General features: G+C 37.1%; 1 non-coding gene across 1 annotated transcript; it reads left to right on the top strand.

The window, feature by feature from the left end:
* Positions 1–4,895: 4,895 nt before the first annotated feature.
* Positions 4,896–4,998, top strand: LOC115030331. The gene has a single exon (XR_003835911.1). It is a non-coding gene; the product is annotated as a U6 spliceosomal RNA (small nuclear RNA).
* Positions 4,999–9,114: the final 4,116 nt, after the last annotated feature.

The following is a 9,114-nucleotide window of genomic DNA, read 5'->3' as shown; positions in this document are numbered from 1 at the left end:
TAATGAAGAAAAGTACAGGTGGAAGGTCTTGCCACAAGGAATGTTAAACAACCCCATTTTGTGTAAATGCTTTGTTCAACAGCCATTAAAGTTCATTTGTAAACAGTTTTCTCAATCTATAATTTATCACTTAATGCATTATATCTTGATGGGTATTTCTAATATAGATACCTGAGGGAAAATGTTTGTTGAAATAAAGATAATTTTGCCTTGTTGTATAGTTAAAAGTGCTCATGAAAAATACAAAGAGGAGATTCTATCAACAATCTAGAATATAAAATAGGCCTTCAAAAACCCAGCCACAAAAAAGTACAGATCAGAAGACATCAATTATAAACACTTAATAATTTTCAAAAATTGCTAGTATATATAAATTTGTTATAGCCCATAATTGGATTAACCTCTCAAGAGTTATATAATTTATTTCAAATTGACACAGTGATTCACCCTTAAATAGTCTGATAACCACATAAATTACCTAATATCTCTACCAACAGAGGCCCTGGAGGTATAAACTTAGTAACAAACATGCTAGCTCAGCAAGGTGACTTTATGTTCCTAACTATATACAAAACATCTATGTAAAGCCTGCTCCTGAAACTGAACTGCTATCCCTTCAGAAATCCTTCTATCTGGGTCATTCTACAAAGCTAGTCTACCTTTTTCTTGAGGTCCTGAGGGCTCTTAGCTCTCTTTTCTAGAATACTGTTTTGCCTGTGTCCTGCCAGATGCACCTGTGCTGGTATTGAAAGTACAAAGAGAAAATCCCTGCCTTCAAAACCAAAACAACCAGATCTAATGAAGATCCAAATATTCATAAAAGCCTCTTGCTACTCCCTTTTACCCTTGTCCTGCTGAACCATGTCACCATCATGGTGAGGAGGCTCTACCTAAAGTCAGTAGGGACCATACCATTTCACTTTTATGGTGGGGTTGCTCCAGGCCACTCAGCTGGGAATAGAAAAATAAATTATTGTATCTCCTTTTAGACTAAGAAAGGAACAGCAAGTCTCAAATATTTTAGATTGGTATTAATTTTTACATGATGATAAGAAATTTAGGGTTATCTTGCTATATCATAATGTATATATGGTTCAACTCTTCTTTAAAGATATATGTTGCTATAACTTGAGTACAATTCATTTAAAAATGTAATTTAATGGCCTAGTCTTATGAAAGCTACTGTCATAAACTGTTACTAGTAATTAAGAAATACAAGTTAGTGATCAGTCACCTATAAACAATCATATCTTTTAATGCATTCAGAACTAGTAGTCATGCTAGCCACTAATGTTGTTGATTGAAAGAGGAGGCTTTATTTAGCCACATATATATGTTTTCAAAGTTCAGACAAAACATGTAACTAGAAACAAATAATGTTGTCTAATTAGATATGCTTTAGATAGATAGATGGTCATTAAATACTTCAGAGATCTGCAGAAAATGTAATTTAGGAAGTGTTAATTTAAAACAGGCTTTTTTGATGGACAGACATGTCTGCTCCAGTCAGTACCCCAATCTCCTCCCAGGACGATAATAGGTACAGCAGAATCTCTACCTGGAATTTGCTTCAAATGTGGTAAAACTGGCCACTGGGCTACAACCTGCCCTTTACCTTGACTAATGACAGTCCATGGTCCAAACTGTGGACAAGCAGGACACTGGGAAGTCGATTGCCCTCACTTTGCCTAGACAACATAGGACAGTCCACCCAAGTTCCCACTGCAAAAACAAAAGTCTGTCAGATCTTCAGAACCTGCTGACTGAAGATGGATGCCCCACCAACGCACGAGAGCCTTAGGTTATGGTTCAGGTAGCCAATAAGTCTCTGTCACTTCTATAGGTTTGGAAGCTGCTTGCTCTGTGCTTCCTACTTACTCAGATAAGATTTATCCTTCTTGGGTCTCTAATGGGATTGAAGACCAGATAGTGAGAGCTTTTCAGTTGTCCTTGTTACAGATTCAAAAAGATAAACTCACAAATGAGGCATAAAGTTCATAAAGATTAAAAGACATAAAAGCTTAAGTTGTAAGGGATCTAAGGAAGTATTTTAGGATCTAAGAAGTTGTTTTATGGTTGGTAAATACAAGCTGTAAAGGTTAGAGTTTGCAATGCTTACATGGTGATAAGAAAATGATTTAGGTATATAAAAAGCAATGAAATATTTCAGATAGATACTGAAATATTTTCTCCAAAATTACCAAATATAAATGGACTAAATACTGTGAAAACAATCCTTACCCTGATAGTTCTCATAATTGTTCTTATTGTATATAATTTACTGTTATGAGAAACAAAGCTATTTCTTGAACTAAAATGAAGAGAGATCTTGACCACCCACAGGAACAATATTTACCAGCTATGAGAGAGTGCTTTCAATTGTTAAGTGAACCAATGCCTGGCTGGCAGGATATGTAATGTTTGTCATACTGTCACTTGCTCCACAAAGAAAGGCAAGCTGCCCTGGGGAAGGTCAAATCGTCCCCAAAGTCAACTGGTATATACGAAAAGGAGTATGGCTTTTTGCATGATAGAGGGCTGATGGCTTGGAGATGGAAAAGGAGAATGGACATCTCTGTCTGCAGGCAGAGATGCAAACAATACAGAGAGTACTAAATAGACATGGAAGGAAGATACAAGGAGACAGGACAGAGGTGAGATTTAAGCAGTGAAAACTACATGGATAGACACAATCATGGAGAATTGAGTTAGGCTAGCTGAGAGACTGCCTAGTCAAAGGCCATCTCTCTGAAACTATATAGATTTCTCCATGTTTTTATAAAACCTCAAGTAAGATACTACTGCAATGATTATATAAGTATATATAATCATTATATTAAATATAGTAAGATTTTGAAATGTGGGCTAAGCAATTTTATATATATCTGTAATCTTGTGCTTAGTGGGTTAAGCCAGGAGGATCATGAATTAGTGGCCAACTGGGGCTACATATTGAATTGAAGATCAATCTGGGCTAAACATAGCAGCTACCTGTCTCAAACAAACATATAGACAATGAATCAAACAAATGATACAAATATATTAATCACACTTGTATTCATAGAGTATGACACAAAAAGTCCCCTAAGTGTAAGAAGGTATAAAATGAAGTTACATTAATGAATATTTAAAATTGTTCATAGAGAAATGACAACTACAACTGATCATAGAAATGATTACATGTGTGTGCATCCATAGATACATACATATGTAGTGTCTAGAAAAGGCAAATGCAGACAGAAGGAAGTAGTGGCTGCTTAGCAGTGATGGGCGAGGGGAGAGGAAGGAAGTTAGAGGACTAACATCTTTTCCTTGTATATGGAAAGGAAAATATTGTGAAATGACATTGTTGTGGATAACCCTGGTGTTATTTGTATTTTAATGCTAATTCAACTTCTCTAAGAGAGGCTGTCTGGAACAAGGAGTGAATCAGGTACTGAGGACTTCATGTGACCCTTCTAATGAATAAAGAAACCAATCATTGGGTGAGTAGGTAGGAATTCTAGGTCAGAGAGAGGAAGAAAGGAGGCAAGAGAGAGAGACTGGCGTTTGGATGGGGACAGTGAAGGTGAAAAGGTAGATATCGGAGACCCTGTTCCAGTTGACAGATCCGTTTGGATCCGCTATCTTTATCAAAGGATTTAACTTAGTATGGCTTACAATATTAGGATTCTAGTTGTTTTGCCCAGGGATTGAGTTACCTGTTGATTCTGAACTAAGTTTGTATGGTGTTTTCCTTCACGTGGCAGCTCAACTGGGTTGCAGAAAGAAAGGTATGTCAGCAAGTGTGGGTTTGTAAAAGTGCATTCCAAAAGGCTGTGGGAATTTTGAAGCATGGGGTTGGTGTGGTAGCAACAGCCTGTGGGAATTTAGCAAGCTGGTTGAAGAGATTTCAGAGCTCTAAGTCAGAGAGTCTCCACAAGATGAGAACAGGCTAGCCATGCCCGCCACTGGCTGGCTGGCCAGCCCACTGCCTGCCAGTTTAGCATGAATCTAAATTTTTAATATTTCCTGCAACATGACATGGTGAGGTTTGCACACACTTGTGAATATACTGAAAGTCTCTGAACAGAACACTTGAAATATCTGAACTGCATGGTATTTATGGCATATAAGTTATTCAATAAAATTATTTAATGGGTAAAATAGGGGCCCAGTGGTGTAGGGCATTTGTCACCAAGCCTAATTACCTCAGTTTGGGCCTTGGAACCATGTAGAAGAAAGAGAACCGATTTCTTCAAGATATCTTCTGATCACAACTGGGATGTGGCATGTGTATGTGTGCACGCACAGGGACACACACACACATAAATAAATAAAATGAGTATTTTAAAAGAAAACAAAAATTACATGGGATACATGACTCTGGACTGGACATGTATAATAAATGACATTATCGCAACAACATGAGACGCTTGAGTGACACCTGGGGACAACATGTCACTGTGCCATCAGTGTTCATTTTCTGATCTTGATTGTTGGTTATTGGATTTGCATGGGAATGGCCTTATGGGAAGTACACCCTGCTTTTGCACTAGTGAGCACCAGGAAGTGTGTATTTGTGATGGGAAATCCCTGCAATTGACTTTAATGTTCAAGGGAAGCATGAGAGGGGGGAAGGCAGCTTTTTAAAAAAAATATATGATATGATTGTTTCAAAACAGGACTTGTAAAATACCAAATTCAATTTTGAAATAAGAAAGCAGAGAAGAAACATTTGGTTCCAGGCAAAGGAAGGCATCAAGGAGTGAGCTTTCCTGACAGCCACCAGTGCACCTGCAGTGAGGAAGGGGTGAAAAGATTCTTTACACAGTTGCAACTGAGCCATAGGTTTTCTAAGGTTTCTAGTAGGAACTGTTCATTGTGGAGTTTCTTCTCTGAACTATGAACATTGTGCTCTCTTTGGTAGAATGTACATTAAAAATTGGAATGATACAGAGATTACCATGGCTCTTGCCCAAGGATGACACACAAATTCGTGAAACATTTTATATTTAAAAGTAATTATCTCTTTCTGCCTGGTCCTTGCTGCTAGGGCAGACCCATATTTGGTCTGCTCCCATGAAGACTCCATATCCCAATCCATCGTAGAGGATATGCTGCACACAGAGCAGTTGACTCATAGTTGGTCTGCTTCTGTAAAGACTACATATCCTGATATATCCTAGAGTTGTACATACTGCACTTAGAGTAGTTGAGAAGTTGAGGACCCTGTGCACTCAGAGCAGTTGAGGATCATTTGCACTCAGCGCAGTTGGACGACAGTTTGACTGCTCCATGGAAGACCCAACAGTCTGAAGGTCTCCCATGAGATCTACTGCAGCCAGTGCAACAGATCAGCAACCTCTCTGCCCCTGTGAAGAGCTCCCAGTTGGAAGACCCCACAGGTGGTCTGATTCAGCCAGGGCCTCAAGCCTACCAGGAGACCTGAAGCAACCCAGGGACAAAGGAGGCAGACTCTATACAGTCACCCAGATCAAAAAAACACCAGTGATATTCAGATGGCAAAAGGCAAGAGAAAGACCATAAGCAACAGAAGCCAAAATACATAAGCATCATCAAAACCCACTTCTCCCACCACAGCAAGCCCTGAATACACCAACACACCTGAAAATCAGGAATCTGGCCTAAAATCCTATCTCATGAAGATAATAGAGTCATTTAAGGAGGATATCAATAACTCACTGCAAGAAATACAGGAAAATACAGGCAAACAGGTGAAGGAATTGAATAAAGTAATCCAAGACATAAAAGTGGAAGTAGAAACAATAAAGAAAATGCAAATGGAGGCAAACCTGAAATAGAAAACCCAGGAAACAGGTCAGGAATTACAGATGTGAGTATTGCCAACAGAATAGAGAGATAGAAGAGAGAATCTCAGGTGTAGAAGATACAGTAGAAGAGATTGACACAACTGTCAAAGAAAATTCAAAACATAAAAACTCCTAACCCAAAGCATCCAGGAAATTCAGGACACAATAAAAAGATCAAATCTAACAATAATCATAATAGAGGAGAATGAAGATTCCCAGCTCAAAGGACCTGAAAATTTCCTCAACAAAATCATAGAAGAAAATTTCCCCAACCTAAAGAAAGAGATGAATATAAAGGTACAATAATCCTATAGAACACCAAATAGATGAGACCAGAAAAGAAAATCTTCTCGTCACATAATTATCAAAACACTACATGCATAGAGCAAAGAAAGAATATTAAAAGCTTCAAAGGAAAAAGGCCAAGTAATATACAAAGGTAGACCTATCAGAATTACACCAGACTTCTCAACAGAGATTATGAAAGCCAGGAAAGCCTGGTCAGAAGTCATGCAGACTCTAAGAGAACACAAATGCCAGCCCAGGCTACTATAGCCAGCAAAACTCTCAATCAACATAGATGGAGAAAACAAAATATTCCAGGACAAAACCAAATTCAAACAATATCTATCTACCAAGCCAGTCTTACAGAGGATCCTAGAAGGAAAAAATCCAACACAAGTAAGATACCTGCAATCAAAGAAAGGACAAGATATTAAACATCTCACAACAAAGTCAAAAGCAGAGAGCCACAAGCACATAAAATCACGTACAAAAACAGACATATCAGGAACCAACAGTCATCTCTCTTTATTATCTGTCAATATTAATGGACTCAACTTACCTATAAAAAGGCATAAGCTAACAGACTGGATACACAAACAAGATCCAGCATTTTGCTGCATACAAGAAACACACCTCAACAACAAAGATGGACACTATCTCAAAGTAAAAGGATGGAAAAAAGTCTTCCAAGCAAATGGTCCAAGGAAACAAGCAGGAGTTGCCATCCTAATATCTAATAAAATAGACTTTCAGCCAAAATTTATCAAGCGTGATGAAGAAGAACACTTAATATTTATCAAGGGCAAAATGAATATATATACATATATATATATATATATATATATATATATATATATATATATGTGTGTGTGTGTGTGTGTGTATATATATTCTCATTTCTGAATATCTATGCCCCAAATGCAAGAGCACCCAAATTCATAAAAGAATCTTTACTAAAACTCAAAACACACATTGAACCTCACACAATAATAGTGGAAGATTTCAACACCCCACTCTCACCAATGGATAGGTCATTGAAACAGAAACTAAAAAGAAGTACAATGTAAGAAAGAGAGGTTATGAACCAAATGTATTTAACAGATATCTACAGAACATTTCACCCTAAAAGAAAAGACTACACCTTCTTCTCAGCACCTCATGGTACCTTCTCCAAAATCGACCATATAATTGATCACAAAACAACCTGCAACAGATACAAGAAGATTGAAATAATACTATGCATCCTATCAGACCACCATGGTCTAAGTCTGGTTTTCAATAACAACAAAATCTACACAAAACCCACATACACATGGAAACTGAGCAACTCTTTACTCAGTGATAACTTGGTCAAGGAAGAAATAAAGAAAAACTTCCTGGAATTTAATGAAAATGTTGGCACATCATACTCAAACCTATAGGAAACAATGAACGCAATGCTAAGAAGAAAGTCCATAGCACTAAGTATCCTGATAAAGAAACTGGAGAGATCTTACATTAGCAACTTAACAGCATACCTGAGAGCCCTAGAACAAAAAGAAGCAAACTCACCTAAGAGGAGTAGAAGGCAGGAAATAGTCGAATTCAGGGCCAAAATTAACCAAATAGGAACAAAGAAAACAATACAAAGAATCAGCAATACAAAAAAAAATCTGGCTCTTTGAAAGGATCAACAAGATAGATAAACCCCTAGCCAAACTAACTAAAGTGGCAAGAGGCAGTATCCAAATTAATAAAATCAGAAATGAAAAGAGAGACATAACAACAGAAACAGGAAATTCAAAAAATCACCAGATCCTACTATAAAAGCCTATACTCAACAAAACTGGAAAAATCTAGATGAAATGGAAGGTTTTCTAGACAGATGCCACATACCAAAGTTAAATCAAGAGCAGGTAAACTATCTAAACAGGCCCATATCACACGAGGAAATAGAAGAAGTCATTAAAAACCTCCCAACCAAAAAAAGCCCAGGACCAGATGGATTTAGTGCAGAATTCTACCAGACCTTCAAAGAGGACCTGATACCAATTTTCCTCAAACTATTCCATAAAATAGAAACAGAGGAGTACTACTTAACTCATTCTATGAAGCCACAATTACTCTGATACCTAAACCACACAAGGACCCAACCAAAAAAGGGAACTTCAGACCAATCTTGCTTATGAATATTGATGCAAAAATACTCAGTAAAATTCTTGCAAACCAAATTCAAGAACACATCAAAACCATCATTCACCACGATCAAGTAGGCTTCATCCCAGGGATGCAAGGTTGCTTTAATATATGAAAATCCATTAACGTAATCCACTCTATATAAACAAATTCATAGAAAAAAATCACACGATCATCTCCTTAGATGCTGAAAAAGCATTTGACAAAATACAACACCTCTTCATGTTAAAAGTATTGGAGAGATCAGGAATTCAAGACTAATACCTAAACATAATAAAAGCAATTTATTGCAAACCAACAACCAATATCAAATTAAATGGAGACAAACTTGAAGCAATCCCACTGAAATCCGGGAACAAGACAAGGATGCTCACTGTCCCCATATCTATTCAATATAGTACTCAAAGTGTTAGCTAGAACAATAAGACAACAAAAAGAGATCAAGGGCATACAAATGGTAAAGAAGAAATAAAGGTATCACTATTTGAAGATGTTTTATAGTATACATAAGCGACCCCAAAAATTCTACCAGAGAACTCCAGCTGATAAACAAACAACTTCAGCAAAGTGGCTGGATATAAAATTAACTCAAATAAATCAGTAGCCTTCCTTTATACAAAGGATAAACAGTCTGAGAAAGAAATTAGGGAAACAATTCCCTTCACAATAGCCACAAATAGCATAAAATATCTTGGAGTTACTCTAACCAAACAAGTGAAAGACCTGTATGACAATAACTTCAAGTCTCTCAAGAAAGAAATTGAAGAAGATCTCAGAAAATGGAGAGATCTTCCATGCTCATGGATTGGAAGAATTAACATAGTAAAAATGGCCATCCTAC

Source organism: Mus caroli, unplaced genomic scaffold, assembly GCF_900094665.2.
Source record: "Mus caroli unplaced genomic scaffold, CAROLI_EIJ_v1.1 scaffold_18477_1, whole genome shotgun sequence".
Lineage (NCBI taxonomy): Eukaryota > Metazoa > Chordata > Mammalia > Rodentia > Muridae > Mus > Mus caroli.
This window is presented reverse-complemented; position numbering and strand designations above follow the sequence as displayed.